Raw genomic sequence first — 19,362 nt, 5'->3', positions numbered from 1 at the left:
ACTGACTTGAGTACACGTGGGCCAAGACAGATATGCATGCCCTCATGAATAGTAATGACAGCTCATGAATAATAATGACATGACACTATGTCACATTCCTCCCTCCTTATTTTGATGGAGACAGGGAGTCTACATCACTAGTACGGCAAAATAATTCAGAAAATCAGCAAAAATCAAAATGAAATAATACAATGCTAATACTACTGAGTCGAAAAGAAAGTACGTGACAGAAAAAAACTTACTGACTAAGTCGGGTACAGTAACCGGGCAAACACCATTACTATAAGGGTTGAAAATTCAACACGCATTTTCCAAAACAGTGTATATCAGGTCACTACAGCCCTTTCACTACATCATTCATGCACCTTCACACACTACCGTACATCCGAGCTCCACATTCGCGACAATGCGTCTGCATTTGTATTTTCGCTGCCCTTCTTGTACTCAATCTTAATTGATGCTCTTGCAGTATTAAACTCCATCGCAACAACCTACGATTTTTACTACACATTTTGTCTAACCAAACCAATGGATTGTGATCTGTTTGAACTGTAAACTCTCTCCCGTACAAGTAAGGATTCAAAGCTTCCACAGCCCAAACAATGGCTAAACACTCTCTTTCTATAGTTGGGTAATTTTGCTCCCTGGGAGGAGTTTTTGGCTAATATATTGAACCGGATGTTCCTCTCCCTTGTCATCATATTGACACAAAACCGCACCAATACCATGGTCAGACGCATCTGTCTGCACTACAAACGGCTTATTATAATCTGGAACCGCCAGAACTGGTGATGACGCTAAAGCGTCTTTCAGCTTCTGGAAAGCATCTACACAGCTCTGAGTCCATTGAACATTGGCTGGGCTACTTTTACATGTCAGCTCAGTCAATGGGGTCGCAATGTCAGAGAAATTTGGGATAAACTTTCTGTAGTATCCTGCTAATCCTAAAAATGATCTGACGTCACGCTTTGTCACTGGTGTTGGGTAATTGACAACAGCATTAACCTTATCTGCCATAGGTTTTATTTTTCCACTTCCAGCACCGTAACCAATGAAAGAAACTTCACTGCCACCAAGATAGCACTTAGTTGGTCTAGCAGTTAGTTTACAACTACGTAACCTCTCAAATATGCTACGCAGGTGTTTAACATGATCTTCCCATGAATGATCATGCGGACCCAAGTCATCCATATATGCTTTTTCTCTGGGCTGATTAAATGTCTTATCCATTAACTATACTCTGAAAAGTTGCTGGCGCATTTTTCATCCCAAATGGCATAACAGTAAACTCATACAGTCCAAAAGGAGTGATAAAGGCGGACTTCTCCCGAGCACGTTTGCTCAAGGGAATTTGCCAATATCCCTTCGTGAGATCGATCGTCGATATATAATTCTATCCACCGATTTCCTCAATCAATTCATCTGGTCTAGGCATCGGATATGCATCAGATACTGTAACCTTATTCAGTCCTTTATAGTCAACGCAAAATAGAATCCCGCCCTGTTTCTTCTTGACTAAAACGAGAGGCGAGGCATAGGGACTCTTTGATTCAGTGATAATTCCAGCTTTCAGCATTTTCTGCAGTTCCTCTTTAACTGTCTGTTTAGCTGCCTGCGGTAGACGATATGGTTTCTGACAAATTGGCGTTTCGTCAGTAGTTATCACATCGTGTTCTACCTGATCAGTACAACCGGGTACATCAGTTAAAACATCACTGTACTCTTGCAGTAAGCGTAACAGTTCCGCACGCTGATCCGCAGTTACCGAATCCGCAATTACTACATCTCTCCAAGTCTCTGTGCTCTGATCCTCCGGTGTGTAGTACATAGAGTTTTCTATATCCTTGTTGCACACAGCATCAACAGTGTCAACAAAATACACCGGTTTATTCTCTCTTTCCATGCTCTCAGCATGTTGATATGATAAACCCGCTTTGGTTTTCTACGGCCACCTCGCTCAATTTCGTAATCAACGTTCGAGACTTTCCTCACCACAGTGAATGGTCCTTGCCACTGAGCACTCAACTTATGCGTGGAGGAAGGTAAGAGTACAAGTACTTTATCACCGTTCTTAAAAGAACGTTTCCTTGCTCCCCTATTGTACCACCGTTTTTGTCGTGCTTGGGCTTTTTCCATGTTCTTTTTGACAATTTTTCTCATGTCGGCAAGCCTTTCTCGCATCGTTATTACGTATTGCGCCAAATTTTCCTCCTGTGAACTTTTCTCAGTCCACTGATCCTTGATCACAGCTAGTGGTCCTCTTATACTTCGACCATACATTAACTCGAAAGGTGAGAAACCAGTACTCGCTTGCTGTACTTCTCTATACGCAAAAAGAAGGTACGGCAAATGGTCCCACTCCTTCGGGTCTTCCGCCACGAAACGTTGTAACATGGCCTTGAGCGTTCCGTTAAAACGTTCCATTAAAATGTTCCGTTAATCCATTGCACTGTGCGTGATATGGGGACGTTCGAATTTTTGAGATCTTCAACTTCGCACACATATCAGTCATAAGGCGTGACATGAAGTTTGTACCCTGATCTGTCAAAATTTCACCAGGTAGTCCCATCCGACTAAAAACTTCGATCAACGCTGTCGCAACAGTCTCGGCTTCCTGGTCTGGCATAGCCAAAGCCTCTGGATACCGAGTTGCATAATCCACGATGACTAAAATAAACTTATTTCCGCGTCGAGTTCTTTTCAAGGGACCCACAATGTCCATTGCAATTAACTCAACGGTGTATTAATAATAGGCATCGAAACAAGAGGCGCTTTCTCAGACTACAATTTGTCTACTTCACGCACCTTATGTGAAGAAATCCACTTACGATACAATAATTTCTCATGCCAGAAAAATCCAGTTTGATTTTCCGACGATTGATTTGCATCTGCATGCTCTTGCACCTTTGCAAGAGTAGGATCGGCCGATTGAAGTTCTCTTAACTTATCCCGATCTAATCTTAATATTTCAGCATATTCCTGCTGACATTTTAATCCAATGGAAATATTCTTGGACACTTTCGAAGTGATGTCATCACTTTCCTCGTCATCACTGATGTCACTCAGATCTGATTAAGTCTCATCAAACTGCTCATCAAGTTAATTGCATCAAGGGCTGATGCATCATGGGAGGTATCATTACACTCACTCTCACTGTTTACATCATCCGCTTTCCAATCGTTTAAATTGTCCTCATCAAACAATCTAGAGATACCCAGTGAATCATTGTGTTCATCACGTGACCCATTTACCTCTTGGATTTCATTGACCTTGTCAATGTGTTTTGAAGCACTGTTACTTTCATCAGATGATTCTACTTCCTCATCGAAGTCATCATCACTTTTTCCCGCTTCACTGAGAGTCGGAAATTCCTCAAAAGGTATTGCTTTCATGCCAGACACCATTTCATTTCGCTTAACAATAGCCTCGCGCTCGTCCTGGGCTTTCTTTTGACATCTTGTGACCATTAACGCACGGCGATCCTGCAACACAAGCGCTTCCTCACCTAGCAGAACGTCCTTGGGTATACCTTTCCATACCCCCATACGTAAAGGTCCAGTGAAAATTTCACTTTCAATGTGGGCTTTGACAACAGGCGCCTCGTGCACTGTTTCATCTGCAAAACTAATATTGCAAGTCTCTCCAGGCAAATAGTTAGATTGTTGTACAACCTCTGGCTTTACCAAGGTTTGACAACAACCCGTGTCCCTCTGAATACTCACTGGTTTACCGTCTAAACACCCGACGTAAGTATTCTCCCAAGTAGATACTCATTACCAAATTCAGCCCAAATATCATAGCCTTTGTCATCCTGACTTCTGACATGGCCAACGACCTTTGTCTTTGCTGAACCTGCATTTTTATTAGACTTTTGTTCGGGACAATTTCTTGCCAAATGACCAGTTTTGCCACAAGTATAACATGCAGCTGAGGGCTTTGACTTCTCACCACTCGGCGATGAGTTATCAGACTTTTTCCCTCACCCTTTTGCTGCTTATTTTTATTGTTAAAACTTTTGAAACCCCGCTTCCGCTCAGTCTGATCGCTAGCAGCGCCAGAATGTGCAGACTTATATGTCTCACCAAGTTTTACTAACTCCTTATAGTTTTCAGGATCCCTTTCCTTCAACCATGTTTGCATTTGTTTGGGCACGCCTTCAACTAATTGCTCCATTATAAATAGTTCACGTACCCGTTCATATTTTTCTTCACCACTTAAAGATGGAACCCCACTTGTTTCCATCCAGCGGTCAAAAGTATCGGCAACAATATCACCCCATATACAGAATGTCTCCTCATCTGTATGTTTGCAAGCTCTGAATTTAACTCTGTATGACTCTCTGGTGAGCTCATACTTCCTAAGTATAGCAACTTTGACCTTATCATAATCCAGGGCATCGTCTTCTTTCAACCTAGAATATGCCTCCTGGGCCTTACCAACAAGAGTCGGAGCTTATTTCTTTGGCCAAATCCGCTTAGGCCAACTGTACGTTTGAGCTAGCCTCTCGAATGTACGCAAATGTGTGTCCACATTGTCACCTTCCTTGAACTGAGGGAGCTTAGCAGTCAAATCATTGAACTCACGATCCGTATCATGCGAATTTGCTTTCGCTTGTTGTACATCTAATTCTTTCATTTTCAAATCGTGTTCGCGCTGTTCCCTTTCTGCCTTTAGTTCAATTTCTCGTTTTGCTTTTTCCAGCTCATATCTTTGTTTTTCTGCATCCAGACGCATGCGTTCTCTCTCTAAATGCTGCGTGTGATTTGCCTGCTCTTGTTTATACAGATTCAATTTGAGCTGAAGAATTTCTTTTTGATGCAACAGGTTTTCAGCTAATTCTTTTCCACTTAAACCACTTGTTGCGCCATAATCATCAATAGGCTCTTTTTTAATTGTCGGGCCTTGGCTTTCTGTCATACTGGGAAAGCTTACTTCACCCTCCGTATCGGACATACTCATTCATTCACTTAAAAAAAAAAGCAAGTCCGGTTGCTCATTGACAGTGTCCACGGCAAGGTTCAATTAAGTTCACTTCACACAAAAGTTCGTTTATCTTCTTTAATTGTCCCCCGTCTTCTGTGAACTTGCTTCTGCTGGCTTATGGTTGAGTTCTCCGCTAGGTTGACAGTGCTCACAACATCCAACTTCTCGTCTCTGGTTTATCAGCTACGTCCACACGGCGACGTCTGCACCAGTATTAAGTTGATCAGCAAATTCAGTTCCACTGGAATATCTCAGGTATCGGAGATTCTGCTATGATGGTATGTCCACATACCAATGCATACATAAAAATGACGACAGTCTCCCCTGCAGATAACTTTCCAAAGTTCCGGCAGATATTTAACTTGCTGCTTGTAGCAAAGTCAGGTTACAACAACCATAGAAGCGTTCGTTCCGAGTCTCTCAGCTTTTAGTAGCACACAGTTATTTGTCAAGATTCCGAGTGTGCCTTACACACGGCTTATAGTGTCTTTAAAGTACTCACGGGTTAAGCTTTGTTACAACCAGGTTTCCTCCAAGTCCGTCTTGAGAATGTGAGTTAGAATCACAACCGCTGGCTCCAATGTGATATAACCGAGGTTACGTTGGTATTGTCGGTTATGTGGTAGCGTGTTGGGGCCGGCAAGGCTGGTATTCCAATGATGAAGGGATGTAAAGACGACTGGAAACAGCGAGTACTATATAATCTAAGATGCTACTTTATTACACTAAGCTCTAAGCTACGTACATAGAGTGATGGTAAGCTGGAGACTGGCTTGAGTACACGTGGGCTAAGAGAGATATACATGCCCTCATGAATAGTAATGACAGCTCATGAATAATAATCACATGACACTTCATCACACATCCACAGCACAGCGGCAATAAGGTTCTCTTAAACCTCGTGATATTTGCTTTGCTCCTAGCGTACACTATAATTAACTGAGAGAGACTAGGTTGATGGCGAACATCAGCTGCGAAACCTTCGATCAGCTTTGACCCTCATGTTGACACTGATGTATATGTAATTTCGTTCAAATGTTCAATTATATTGTCCGACCAGTTTTCTGCAAACTGCAATTTTCATAACCCGGACTCTAGGTTTTGACATTGTAACAGGCAATACTTCTGTAAGTGGCTCGCTGACTTTAATACGAGTGCGACTGTACCGCTGCAAAGTACAAAGTCGCCAATGTAAGCAACAGGCAATTTTCAATCGATCTTCCGATGGACTGCATCCTATCAGTTTCAGGGTTTGGACCCTCTTCGGATTGTATGCTTGTTTATACAAGAAAAAAAACGATTGACGCTGAAATCCTGCTCTAAAATGTAATCTTCCATTGAAGAGACCAACGATTGGATTGGTCAAATTATAAGCGAAGAATCAAAACGTGGGTGGCGGCCATACTGGCTCCAAATATTCCTGTACTGCGGTGTCTGACTATACTTGCCGCTGGTATGTGGGCAGATATATTAAAGGAATGTACTCTTGCAGGCTGGTGGTGTTATTTTTGGAGGAGTTCTCGGGAGGAGGTCAACGCAATGGCCTTGGCCAACTTGTACTGGTGAGGGACGGAACATTAGATCTTGGGAAGGGGTGGTCACAATTATATTGTGGGTATTTAGTTTTTACAATTGTAAATTTAAAAAATCCAAGTTGGTCATTGATATGCCAATTTCGTTTTTCTACGTAAACTGTCAGATTTATGTTTTTTAAGTTTGACGAAGTCTGTTCAAAGTCAAAGGACTCTTTCATTCATTACATCCATATAATGCATATATATAAATAATAAAATTTGTACACCATAGCCCAAACATACATATGGCTAAGTGATTAGCTATTAGTATTTCTAAGTGTTGCAGTCTGTTATCAGAACATACAGGGTGTCAGCTAGGGATTCCTGGAGTGGGGAAATAGTGGTGGAATCAGAGATTAAATGAATGAATGAATGGATAATTATTAGATTGTTTCTTACACAGCCAATGACAATCCGCCTGTTACTCCTGGTTCTGAAAATAGTTCTGAACAGACGATACATATGAGCCTACATGAAACAAATCAGACAAAAAGATGGTGTAGACGATGAGTTGCCCTAGCATGGTGAAATACTTGTATTTACCCTGTCAAACATCATGCATATCTCACGATTTACAAGTTAATTTCACAGGTTGGAAATTCTGGAAATTTCGATGTGCTGTACAAAACTGACACTATTACTGAATAATACTTGATTCACAGAAGAAATGAGTGAATACAGAAAAATTCATATTCCCTCAATATGTTGGGAATTAAACCATGAATCAGATTCATATTGAACACATGAGGGCTATAACACATGGAAAGGATCATATTTCCTCAGCCCCGCAGGCCAGGAAAACAACAGGGTTTCCAGTTAGCGTCATGAGAGGCAAAGACAGTTGCCATGGCCCAAATGTAGACCAGGGAATATGGGTTTTATATGATACCCTGTGCTCCTATTACTGTTTTGTAGAAATTCGTGATATGGGCCACAGATCGACATGTGTGTACTTGGCCATGTCCATCACAGTTGTATTACTAATTTAGGTTCTCTTTATAACAAAATAAAAATATAGGAATAATATTTGTGATATAGGAATAATATGCTTAGTGTTACTGGAGGTTCATTAGCGCAGACTCTGTGGTTAATATTTTTACAAAGCTACACCAGGTTAATGACACGTCCCGATATGAATAAGTCTTTTGGTCAAGAGACCAGGCAATAGCGGTGCACTTCTCTTCAGAAATTGCAATGCTATTTTTCTCTCATGTGAGTGATCCTCGCAAATCATGACACAGCATGAGCAGAATGTTTGTTACAAGTGATTTTATTTACCATACAGGAAAGAAAAGAGTACCTGAGGTCAAAGGTATCTTCGTGTAGTTGTGTAGATAGTGTTTAAGCAATGTTCTTTTTTATGACGTTTTCAGGTAATTGTTCTATCAAAACGGACACTGAATGTTTTTATCGTTTGTTTTTGCCGATTCTTATGATTAGTCTTGCAGATTCATTTACTATCTGCTATACAAAAAACCTTAAGTTCAACCCTTACATGTGTTTTTGTCTTGTCTTTCGCTGGATAGATGGCATATTACATATTGTATTGTTAAATTATCAAATGTTTGTGCTGGTATACGAAGACTGTTTTTGAGAAAGAAACGAACTAAAATGCCTTTTGATTTGTTGTATTATGGGCATATTTCTACTTCTTGTTCACCAATTTTTGCCTTCATTGTTGCAAGGAAATACTGTGAAAAGTGATTGGACTTCTTTATTGATGTTTTTTTACACATTTGCGTTCTGATTCTTTTATTTTGAAAACTAGTCAGAAGATTTTTTTCCTAAATGTCTGCTTCGAAAATTGTTTTGACTACCCCGTTCCAATATCTAATGGTCCACCCCTGATCGGGTAGAGAAAATCCTAGAGGACGGGGTCAGTTTTCGTCTCAAGTGTATTTATTTTATAAACCCCGGAGTGCACGAAATCGATTCCACGGGCGGTAAGCCTTAGTAAAAGTTGTGTGTAGTTTTTAGTAACTTTTGTAAAGGAAAAGGCAGGCGGATCGAAAAAATTGTAGATTTCTGTCGAAACTTTGAAAAATTCATTGCTTGCTTTGGCACCCTCATTACAACCTCGCCGATGCTAACATTTAAACCTATTAACGCCTTTTAATCACATGCCAACAGCGCCACATGTATGCATTTTGCGGCAAAGTGTAAAAGAAGTTAGTTTCCTCACAGTATTAGGTAATAAGGGGATATTGACGATGAATATCTGGCCATCGACCGGCGCGGCGTGACCATGGACTTTAGAGATATTTCGCACTGATTGAACAGAAGCACAAAATCTATGCTCATAATTTTTCCGATGGGATCATATAATTTTCAATGGTAACACTAGACTCTTCATCACTACCCTCTGAATCAATCACTCCAAACAACTTTTCGCTTTAGGGGTGATTGTCACTTTCAGAATTATGTAAAGAACTTGAGATAGATGCCATTCTGCAGTTCACTTGTGTATGTTTTCATGAGCTTCCTCGTTCTACACTCACGGGTGCCACAGGTGACGTCACAAAATCGAAGTCCTTACAAAGGTTTTTTCATCAAGCCATGAACATTTTCACCCTCAACATTTATTTATCAACGGGAAAAAAGGAAAATAACACCTCCATTTAGCGTATTAAGATAGTATTATTATTTATAGTCGAATAATCGCCTTCTAGGTGAAATATACCCTTGAACTTTTGATTTGAAAAGCTAGTCAGTGTTCATATTGTGAATTTATTTAGCTATTATATCTTTATGCATAATGACCTCGGAGAAGTTTGATACTTGAAATTGCAGTCTATCAAATTACTGGTTAAGTGGTGGGGTTTTTATGTAAACATGTGGCTCATAGTACGTAGATTACAATGGTACAATATCCGTAAATGAGGGCGTTTCTTGAAAAGTCAGACATAACTGCAAACTGCCAAGGCGATGGTCTATATATTGTATTGTGATAGGCCTTTACATTCACTTCTTTACAAAATGCCTTCCTAAAACAAACAACTCCAGTTAGTATTGCATTAATTTTACACATATAACATACCTTTAGGTCGTAAATGTGGTTTTTACGGCAAAGTAGTGTTGAATGTACCTCAATGTTTCATGACATGGCTGTTTTCAGAGGTTGCAGTGATGGTATTGCAGCGTTGCACAACACCGAATGACAAACCAATAGAACATCGCAAGTATGAGGTAACATTTGAATATGATATTATGGACGATATGTTCACCGATTGGCGTCCTAACTCAGGTTAGTACTTATAATTGATCGATTGATATTTACATTTCGTTATGTTCTCCCGGACAGAAAATCATATTACTCTTTACGATTTCGTTGCAAGACATAGACTGAATAGTAATGCATGAATTTTTACTACCAACAAATTTACAAACAAACAAAAGATAAATACGTTATACTTAAAGTATATGTACATCTCGTACTAGAAACAGTAGAAACAGCTACAAGCCTCTTAAACTGCATTATTTTCTATAACACTGTGAACATGTTATTTAAATACTAATGGTCTATTCTCTGGTTACCCAAAAGTTTTTAAGTTCCCGGGATCGTGGAGCGATTACAGATCGATTACGGTGAAAATTGATAGCAATATGAAAACAGGACTAAGTATGACGATCGCTACAGAAGACACATTTAGCGTGAAAATCTAAACAACGCCTAAGTCCTGTTTTCTTTTCGTTATCAATGTTTATATATATATATATATATATATATATATATATATATATATATATATATATATATATATATATATATATACAACAAAAAATAAGCATTTTTATTAAAAGTATGATGGGTTGGAAAAATTAAAAAAAAACATGTAAGTCTTGTAAGTTACTTTAGAAAGTAACGTTCGTGTTAGGAATATTGTTTTATGGCATAGGAAGATTGAATTGTGACTATTTTTGCCGTCAGCAGAGATATCATCAAAGTCTGATAGCGTCTTGGATACGGAAGGAGTGTTAAAAGAAAATGCCAAGCCAAACGCAAAGAGCCTCTTGAAGTTGAAGAACAATCATCCTTTGATGATAATGGTAATGTCTGCATGGTATTTTATTTATTTGTGTTTTTAAGCTTTCCTGGTAAATCGATAAGTGTATCGATCTGTGTAATTTTATAACGTCCTGGCATGTCGTTGACCTAATTTTTACACATGCCTACCTCCTTGCATGCACTATCCATGCGGGAACGCCAATGCCATAACTGACATGAAACATGCCATACCAAAAGTGCTAGTATGACTGAGAAAAAAGTGTAAATGGAACGACAACGATATAAGGATATTGTAATCTCATCCGGTGGAGAATTAAAAGTCTAAATAATGCTGCCCAAGAAATTCAAATGTAACAGTCTTTTGCTTTAGATTCTACTATAAGCCATAGATTGGTGTTATGACATATCACTCTGCAATGCTGGCTCATTTACTCTAAGCTTGCTTAGTTTTCCATGTTAACCAAATCGTATTGTGAAATGTATTGCGGTGTGATAGTTCAAGTGTTATCAAAAATTGGGGTCTGTTAATTCAGGTTTCGTAAATCTACTCTCCTCAAAGTCTTGACAACCATTACAGTTACTACTAAGACGTATAGTTGCTTTACTTCCAATGCTTTAGGTGGGTTTCGCATGTTCGAGGCGCCAAATGTAAAAAAATAATTTAAATACATACATACATACACACATACATACATACATAAATACATACATGCATACATACATATATACATACATACATACATACATACATACATACATGTATGCATACACACACGCATATATATATATATATATATATATATATATATATATATATATATACATATATATATATATATATATATATATATAATCATACGCGTACGCATAGAGTGTATTCATTCAGACATGTACAGTACATACATACGTTCATACATACATCATACGTATACACGTACACACATAATTTCGCACAAACATGCATTAACACACACACTACACATACATACATACATACATACATACATACATACATACATACATACATACATACACTACCTACATACATACATACATACATACATACATACATACATACATACATAGACTATAGAGCCTGGACAAGGGTCGAAATTTACATCGAGCCTCGCCGCGAAAAATTTTATATACATAGGACCTCGTTCTGACTTACTGATACAGCTGCAAAATTTTATATACATAGAACCTCGTTCTGACTTACTGATACGGTTGGACCTCGTTCTGACTTACTGATAGAGCTGCAAAATTTCATATACATAGAACCTCGTTCTGACTTACTGATACAGCTGGACCTCGTTCTGACTTACTGATACAGCCGCAAAATTATGTATATGGGAACTTGTTCTGGCCCACTGATACAGCCGCAAAACGCAGCGATTTTTTTAACACAGCACGCGATTTTGACACAGCGCGGACACAAATTTAACACAGCGCGGCGATTTTTTTTAACCTATCGTGGGGATTTTACCACAACTGGGACACAATTTACCACAGCGCGGAGCTTTTAACACAGCGCGGAGATTTTTTTACACAGCGCGGAGATTTGTCGTTTTCGTCCACGGTACAAAACCGATGTTGTGCGTTCCTGGCTTGGAAGGTGCTGGACGGGATGCGGTAGGTCTCTCGAGCCACGCTTGGAAAACACAGTATCGTACGCAGGGCCATGGAGATATGAAGGTACCATGGCAGGGCTAAGAATGACCAAGGGTAGGTGCAATATGCCGGTTTGTTTTGTGCTAGCGACAACAATGACCATGGTATTGCTATCAGGAGAGATCACCATTGATCTGGGCTGTTCGTACAAGAAAGGACATGCACTAGGCGTCGACCACACAGTGCTCGTTCACTGCAGGTCACTGCAGTCGGCTGTGCAACTTACTTTCGCGGTCTACAGAGTTAAGAGAATAAACACAAAAGTTTAATTCGAAATGTTTGTGAATAAACCCATGCACTATGATGGATGAAGGCAAATTTGGGTAAGAAGACAGCAATTCTTGGTCTTTGGCTTTCTCGGGGCATTCGACGCAAGGAGAATAGCGGTACACAGAGCATGGTACTTGGTTGTGTTTACAAAGAGTTACAAATGATCAGACATTCGAATTCACCAGTAAATCATCGACACTCAGCCCACAGAGTACATGAGATTAATTAAACATGGCATGGAGGTAGAAAGAGATCTCTTGCAACCTCCATGCCGTCTTCAATAAATCTCATATACTCTACCGGTTGAGCTTCACTGATTTACTGGTGTTTTGAGTGTCTGACCATTTCTAATTCTTGTAAACACAACCATTGTATTAGGGACTGGTCTGTTTGCTCGGCCTGGGCGGGCCCGGTCGATTATTTTTTGCCGACGTCACTAAGTGGGAGACCCCCCCATTCCAACTTTCGCCCCCCCCATTCCAACTTTCGAAAAACAGGGTGACCCCCCTTGTGTGGAACATAGCTAAAACAAAAGGTGGAATATAAATTGAATAATTCAGTATATATATATATATATATATATATATATATATATATATATATATATATATATATATATATATATATATATATATATATATATATATATATATATATATATATATATATATATATATATATATATATTATATATATATATATATATATATATATATATATATATATATATATATATATATATATATATATATATTATATATATATATATATATATATATACGGCTAGTTTTCAATCGGGTTCAAACCCACAACATTCGGCATCAGTCGCCTAGCGGAGAGGCCACAGAGAGAACCGCTCGGCTAATCTACACTCCCAAAAAGAGTGGTATATATATATATATATATATATATATATATATATATATATATATAATTTTGGTGGTATATTTTCAACAATCAGTCATTCTGTGTTTAATGCAATGGGTGCCGTGTCACTTGTAAGATAGGAACTTAAAAGTGTCAATTCTAAAGTTTGACTACAGTATTTTGAATGAGCTGTATGTATTCCAACTCTCTTCATGCATAAGCAGATGTCCAGAACTGTTGTAAGGAAATTGTGATTGAAATTTAGTGCATGTTGCTTTCTAAAAATACAACTCTATGCTTAAATATGTGGCTGGCACAATGCATTTTATGCAAGTATGAGCCATTGTTGAACTTGAAAAACACACTGAAACCCCCCCCCCCCACTGGGCATTTCAAAAGTATGGTGACCCCATTAGTCCAGTCAATCTAAGCCAAAAAAGGGGTCAACCTAGGACTAATTAAATTGCAACAGAAATTATTTCTTCACCATTCATTTTGGAAAGGTCCTAGAAATAACATACTAAAAGTATAATAAAATCTACGGGGTGCAACAGTGCCTAATTTGCATAAATGTAAAGGGGGCTCATGGGTATAAAATTGTCGCTGATAGATGGTTTCTACTTGAAATATGTAGCTAAACATGATTTTGATACATAATATTCCTCATTTGCATAAATTTAATATGGCCGCCACAAAACATCACTTTTCTTGTTTTTCTCTAAATAATAACTATTTTTAAGCTACTACTGAGAGCAATAGAATAATGTTTTCACATTGTATTTTAGAGAAGTTCTAGAATAACATGCTAAAAGTCGAGTACAATCTAGAATTGTAAACAGAGCCTAATTTGCATAGATGTCAAAAGATTATGGTTACAAACTTAGTGCTGATAGAATGTTTCTGGGGAAAAATAATTGGCTAAACATGATATGTTATGCAGGTTTTGGATTATTTGCCTTATTTTTGGTTTAGGTAATGTTGTTGGAAATATTAGTCGTCATACAAATATTCCTCATTTGCATAAATCCAATATGGCCGCCACAACCTTCACTTTTCTTTGTATTTTTCCCAATTAATAACTATTTTTAAGCTACTTCTGACAGCAATAGAATTATTTATTCACTGTGTATTTCAGAGAAGTCCTACAATGACATACTAAAAGCCTAGTACAATCTAGAAATGTAAACAATGCCTAATTTGCATAAATAAAAAGATTATGGTTACAAACTAGGTGCTGATAGAATGTTTCTACTAAAAATATTTGGCTAAACATGATATATGCATGTTTTGGGCTTATTTGCCTTGTTTTTGGTTTATGCAATGTTGATTGAAATATTTTGTCGTCATAGAAATATTCGTCATTTGCAAAAATCAAATATGGCCGCCACAACACTTCGATTGTCTATGTAAATCCCTAATTAATAACTATTTTAAGCTACTTCTGACAGCAATAGAATAATTTTTTCTTTGTGTATTTTAGAGAGGTCCTAGAATGACATACTAAAAGTCCAATACAATCTAAGAGGTATAACATTACCTAATTTGTATAGATATAAACGGATAATGGGTGCAATACATTCACTGATAAAAGAAATATGCATATTGAATTGAGAAAAATGCGACATTATGTTAAAGTAATGTATGCATTTATCTTATTTTTTGTCCAGGCAATATTTTTGAATACATTTTATCGCCCGAGAAATATTCCTAATTTGCGTAAATCAAGTATGGCTGCCACTGTGTTTCGCTTTTCACTGCATTTCACTTAAAAATTATATTTAATATACACAACAAGTAGTTTTTGTTTCCACTCTGAATTGAATGTATAGAATGACAAACAAAATGACTAGTAAACTCTAAGAGGAAGAGGTGAGACAGTGCATAATTTGAATAAATATAAAACTTAGTAATGGGAACAAAATCGTTGCTGTTAATAGATTTCTTAAAAATATATTGAGCAAATTGACATTTTATTCAAGCAATTTGATTATTTAATGTATTTTTTGTGTGTAGGCAATGCATCATATCATTTAAGATTCCTCATTTTACATAACTGCAATGTGCCCCTCCTACCACTTTACTTTTCCCTTTCTTTGACCTATAAATGACTATATATAATGTTAAAAAACAACCGAGATCATTAGAACTATTTCTTCATTGTAATTTTAGTAGGGTCATGGAAATTAAATACCGCAAGTTTAAAGGCCTTTGTTGGCACGAGATTGTCTCATCAGAAAATTTACCCACCGTATTACAATTCAATGGAAAACAAAAGGCTATCACACCTCCATAATCATCTTACAGACTTGAACAAAGGCGATCCCAGGGATCGCGAAAAGCACCTTTAATGAAGTTTAGTTTACTCAAATGCTAAATGGATCATAGATGCTATACAAACCTGGTGCTGATAATTTATTTACGAAGGCGATTTAAGAGATAAGCTGACATTGTAATCACTATGTAAAATCAGTTTTAGCTCACATTTGTTATACCAATGTGAGTTTATCGTATAAGCTGAAGTCGATGGCGTCTGTATGTAATGTGTGTATGTATGTATCTATGTATAACACGATTGGAACTAAATTGGGATAATTGGATTGGCAGAATTTCTCAAGAATTTTAGAAATTTTCTCTAATTGTACACCATATTTGCTACCATCTTTAAAATTTTATACACAATTTGCGATGCTGTTGAAATCTTATGAGTAAGATCAGTGCATGATAGTATCTAATGCAATTTTGTTCAAAACATATGAACAATATTCACATTTGGATGAAAATATGAGAGTTTGTCTGTAGTTTCTTCATTACTGAAACACTAGTAATAATGTCAGTTTGTCATTTTTCCTCGACCAAATGAAGCTTTCGATTGATTTACAGTTAGTCAGTCAGGGTCTTTAAAATGTGCCCTGACTCAATTTTATGTTTATGAAGCCTTAATTCATGAAAAAGTCAGGGGCATTTCAAAAGTGCCCTGACTCAAAATTCGTCAATTAGAGAAATTTTAAGCATTTTGCCTCGTTTCTTCAGTACATTTACACAAAAATGAACTTATTTTCATAAAATGAATCCGATGAAAGAGGTATGCAATAATCGTTGTGTTTTCGTTGTTTTGTCCGATGAGAACAATATTTCAAATTTTACACTATTCTATCATTTTGTAAAATTTCAACTGTAAAAATTTCGATTTCGTTACATTTTCGTAATAATTACTCTCATCCAATTTTCCAAATTAGTTCCAATCGTGTTGTATGTACGTACGTACAGTATGTCCGTCAACATCAAAAACACGCAAACCGCTGCACATTTCAGCTTAGTATTTGATGTGTGGATCCATCCTAGGCTATAGATGGGATTTTATTCAAATAAAATCTGCATTGCCAAATTATGCAAATTAGCTTACAAAAATTGAAAATGGTCAAGAATTAATATCTCGAGAACCGCTGTTTTTATTGATTTGAACATTTGTGTGCAAGTACCTTAAGTAAACCTACACAGTTTTATGAATATTGTGAAGATATCCTTAATTTTGAATTTTTACTGAATTTTTTGGTGATTTTTCTCATTTTCAGTAAAAATTCCTTTTCTCTGAAACCGCCTGCCCAATCGCTCTCAAATTTGGGTAGTATCTTTGCGACGGTGTTACTCTTCTTATTTGTTGAAATATGACAATATGACATTAAACTGGTCCAATAATCATTTTTATTCAAGGTAATACATTACCAGGTCCATGGGACATTTGAGATTTACAAATTTAAGTAGGACCATCCTGAACCACTGATAGTTAGTGGTGGTACCAGGTGTCCGGAATGGGTAAGCGTACCCTGCTAGCATGCTACACCCGTCAGGATTGGTCCCAAAATTGTCTAATATTGTATGAAGTGATACAGTATATGAATCACTGTTATAAGTCAAAGCCGGGAATGCTGTCGCTAATCATTTGAGTGACCGAGGTGTCATATTTGGCCACAATGTCATTATATCGACCGTAGAACTTTTTGAAAGCCCTCACGAGTCTTTTGGATGTATATCCCTGTCTCACTAGTTTTGATACTAATAAGCTGTGTCTCATTTGAAAATCCGCGTAGGAATCACAAGCCCTACAATATCTGAGAAGTTGAGACACATACACACCATAAGCAGGTGCAGATGGAATATTACTTGATAAGTGGGGATAATTTATGATTTCAAATCAAAATCATCCCTTTTGTCATACAGCTTGGTGTGTAGCCCATTAGTACCCACTTGCAGGAACAGATCAAGATATGAAGCTGAGTTCCTACTCTCAGTTGTTTCTTTGATTTCCAATTCATCAGGGTTATATGATGTAAGTAATTTGATATGTCTGGATTGTTTAGACTAATCAGATCATCAATATATCTGTGCGTGTTGTTAAAACGCCTTGCAAGTTTTTTAGACCCTGCTTTGTAGAGAGATTGTAGGAACTCTGCTTCATATGAATAGAAAAATAAGTCAGCAAGAAGTGGTGCACAATTTGTACCCATTGGTATGCCGATAGATTGTTGAAAGGTCATACCACCAAACTTAATATGTTGTCGATTAAGAAATTAAGCATGTTGATAATTTCTTCATCTGTGTATTTGTGCTGGGCATCCATGTTGTTACTAAAATAACCTGACCCATGTTTGATGATAATGTATTGGTACCTTCTACTGCCATTTTATGCAGGAAAGCTTGTTTAACAAGAGATGACAGCCTTGTTTTAAGTTTATCCTGGGGAATTGAGGTGTATAGTGTGGAAAAGTCAAATGTTTGGATTGACCTGTACTTATTTTTCTTGACTCTTAAATCAAGAAACAATTCCTTTGAATTTTTAATATCCACATTTGATTCAACCCACTCGTTTCATACACTTTGTCACAATATCGAAAAAGACCATTTTTGATGGTTGTTAAAATTATAGTCAATAATTGTGACAGATGTTTAGTAGTGCATTTGCTTGATCCTGCAATAAACCGATGTTTGTAAGGGTTCTTGTGCAGTTTAGGTATCCAATACAACATAGGCAGTGTTTTGTCCTTCTCTTTCAAAGGAATGCCAAATTCACTGAGCATAGATGAATGGTTTGAAAAAATATCTTCATCAGAAAGGGAGGAAAGAGTATAGGTTGCATTACTCTTATCTGAATGAAGATTTAATTCATCTATTATACCTGTACACTGGATATAATAATTCCTGCAAGACAGAGATAATGTTGTTTGAAGCTTTGTCTGCAGGAACTACAACATATTCGTTGTGTAAAGCATCAAGGCATGCTTTGACAGAATTATGACAAAATTGGAAAAATTTCTATTTGGAGCAATTTTGTCATTTTGGTCAAAAAATCTTAAACAGTATTTTCTTTTTAAAACCCCTGGACAGACAGCTTTTATATTTGGTACACAGACGTACAGAGGTGATAATAATTAGATATGTGGAAATTGTGCTGAAATATACAAATTTGTATTTTTAAGACAATATTGCCATTTTTGGTCAAGAAAACTTGTTCTCAAAATTCTTTGTTTGATAGCTTTGTAAGTGGTATAAAGTCCCGGGGGATGTTGTTAGCTAAATTTTCTGCTCAAAGTGTTGGGAAACCCCCAAATTTTTATATTATTGGTAATTTTCACAGTTTGTGACCTTAAATGACACACACCAACCCAGAATATGCTGTGAGACAGTTTTGAGGCTGTGAACATAATTTTGTCATATTTGGTATCAATTTGTGGGAAAATTTGATCCAGAAAACAAAGCTTAGGTGATTTTTTTCAATTCAGACCAATTTTTGCAACTTTTCTATGTAAGACATACATTAGAACTAATGAGTAATTTGGATCAAGGATAATTCCAGATGTTGTAATCACTGCCCACAGTGGAAGGCATTTCACCATCTGTAACTAACTTGAGTGCTGTTTACATTAGAATGATAACACTCATGGCATTAACTAAAAAACTCCCCAAGGTTGTAAATACATTTCCTGTCATCTGGCG

Source organism: Ptychodera flava, chromosome 10, assembly GCF_041260155.1.
Source record: "Ptychodera flava strain L36383 chromosome 10, AS_Pfla_20210202, whole genome shotgun sequence".
In the NCBI taxonomy this organism is placed as follows: domain Eukaryota; kingdom Metazoa; phylum Hemichordata; class Enteropneusta; family Ptychoderidae; genus Ptychodera; species Ptychodera flava.
The sequence above is the reverse complement of the archived record's forward strand: the minus strand, read 5'-3'. Positions refer to the sequence as shown.